Consider the following 2,717-nt stretch of genomic DNA (forward strand, 5'->3'; position numbering starts at 1 on the left):
CAGCCGTTGGCTTCCTTGTTCTCTTCTTCATGCCCAGCTGCTCTTGTCCGTCCAACCTCTCCAGTGGTCTTTTCACTCGAACAAAAGTGCTGCCTTGCTGTGCTAGAAACTAACCCAATGTAATCCCAGCACTCGGGAGGCTGAGGCATGGAGGATTATTGCGAGTTCGAGACCAGCCTGGGCTACAAAGTGAGCTCAAGGCCAGCCTGAACTGCATAGAAGACCCTGTCTCAAAAAAATAAACAAACAATACAAGCTACAGATGAACACAAATAAGTTACTTGTGTCTGATAATAAAATAATGCACATTCCAGAAAATTTGTAAAATGTAGAAAAATATTGATAAGAAAGCAAAATCTGCTTGTGGTTCTTTCTCCCGGAAACCAGCACCTGTGTCTACAATCTACCGCGCTTCTGCTGGTACTTTTCCCACTCGGCTGTCTGTCTGGGGCGAGCCCCTGCTGAAGTATTACCCGGCTTTCCTCCTTCGGGCTCCCCACCACCACCGCCGCAAGCCTTTCCCCACTCAAGTGAGGCTGCTCCGACTTCACTGCCCCGGGGAAGGCACGAGTCATCAAAGAATTCGGGGTACAAACACAGATTTGAACGAATAAGTAATGGGGCAGGAAAGATTCCCTAGGCTAGGAGAGGAGGGCGGACAAGGAGGGACGAGGAGAAAATGCTCTAGGATCCCGAGGGAGAGAGATGCAGGCCTGCGGCCCCCTTGCCGAGGGACAGAGCTCCACGCGGGTCTGTGGGTCTTCAGAGAGCGGCCTTCTCCGTCCCGCTTCCGAGGCTGAGCCTGGGGAAGGAGGAAGACGGTATCGGAAGGTTACACATTTCATAGTTATAAAGAAAGAGGCTGGGGGGTAGCTCTGGGATAGAACGCTTGCCTAGCAAGCCTGAGGCCCTGGGTTTGACCTCCAGCACCACACAGACCAACAGTGATGAAGTTACGTCTCTTCCCTACACCTCAGTTTATGCTCTGTCCCTAACATACAGATGACCCCCAAGGTCTGAAGATTCTGTACCCATGTATTTAACCAACTGTGAATTGAAAACAGTTGGAAAAAATGCACTAGCACTGAACATACACAGACTTTTTTTTGACAGAGGGTTTTGCTATGCAGTTCAGGCTAGTCTTGAACTCACTCTGCAGTCCAGGCTGGCCTCGAACTCTCAGTGATCCTCCTGCCTCAGCTCTTGAGGGCTGGGATTATAGATGTGAGTGCCACAGCTTACTCAGAATTTCTTTTTCTGGTATTCAGTAAACAATATAAGAGGGCCACTAATCATACAGCATTTACATTGTATTATGTATTACAAGTAACCTAGAGGTGATTCAAAGTGTATGGGAGAAGCCGGGCATGGTGGTGCACCCTTCTAATCCCAGTACTGCGGAGGCTGAGGCAGGAGGATCATTGTGCGTGTGAGACCACCCTGAGCTACAAAGCTCAAAGCCGGACTGACTGTATAGTGAGACCCTGTCTCAAAAAGACAAAAAACCCAAAGTGTATAGGAGGGGGTACATAGCTTACATGTAAGTAAGGCATTCTGTACAGAGGACTTAATCATTTGTGGATTTTGGTGTCTTTGTGTGTCAGGGGGTGTCCCAGAAACAATCCTCAGCAACAGACTGGAGAAAATATACATAGAAATGGTGAAAATATTCCAACCATCATAGCAGTATAAAGAAAATGCTTAGGAATCATTTTTAACCAGATAAGCACAGGACCTACATAAAGAAAACTACAAAATTTTATGAAGGACATAAAACAAAACGTGAACACATGGAAAGATATGTCCTTGGGTGGGAAGACTAAATGTAATTAAAATGTCAGTTCTCCCTAAAGTGAAATATAAGTGCTGTATAGTGAAGTTTTTATTAAATCAAGGTTTTTTTTTTGGTAAAAATGACTAAAAATAAGATCAAATAAGAGTGAAAACTTCAGAGTATTGAAGTGAAAAGGAATGAAGAACAGATTGTCTTACTCTGTATCAGAACATACTATAGAACCACAATATCAATACAATTTTAGCACAGAACTACACCTAGGCAAATGTAGGAGAGAATTTAGAAACATGCGTCAGCATATATGAGAATTTTTTTTTTTTCTTTTTGAGACAGGGTCTTGCTACACAGTTCCGGTTGGCCTTGAGCTCACTTTGTAGCCGACGCTGGTCTCAAACTCGCAATGATCCTCCTGCCTCAGCCTCCCGAGTGCTGGGATTGCAGGTGTGTTCCACCAAGCCCGGCTCAGTTCCTGATAATGTGGGCCTTTCCATAGGACTGTTCACAATGTGGCAATGAATTCATGGAGAGGATGGGAAGAGAGAGAGAGAGAGAGAGAGAGAGAGAGAGAGGGAGGGCTCAGAAACGGCATCTCATTGCCTTGCCATGTCTTGTTAGAAGCAGCTTCCACTTCTGAGGAGAGAATTATACAAGGTCATGGAGCACCGGAGGGAACCCCTGGGGACACATTAGAAGCCTCTCTACTGAAATATACAAAATACATTTAGATAGATGAAAGGTGATTATCAATAATAAGAATCACATCCTCAGGGGGTGATCTACAATACTGTGTAATGGGAAATTATTTTGTATTTTCAAGTAAACTTGTCATTGAAGTATATCACACCTATGAAAAGGTGTGCAGATCACAGTTCACACAGTGAACACCTCGGTTTAACATGTGGGCAGATCAAGAATCAGAACA

This window comes from Chinchilla lanigera, unplaced genomic scaffold, assembly GCF_000276665.1.
Source record: "Chinchilla lanigera isolate Chin_1 unplaced genomic scaffold, ChiLan1.0 scaffold00092, whole genome shotgun sequence".
NCBI classification, from domain to species: domain Eukaryota; kingdom Metazoa; phylum Chordata; class Mammalia; order Rodentia; family Chinchillidae; genus Chinchilla; species Chinchilla lanigera.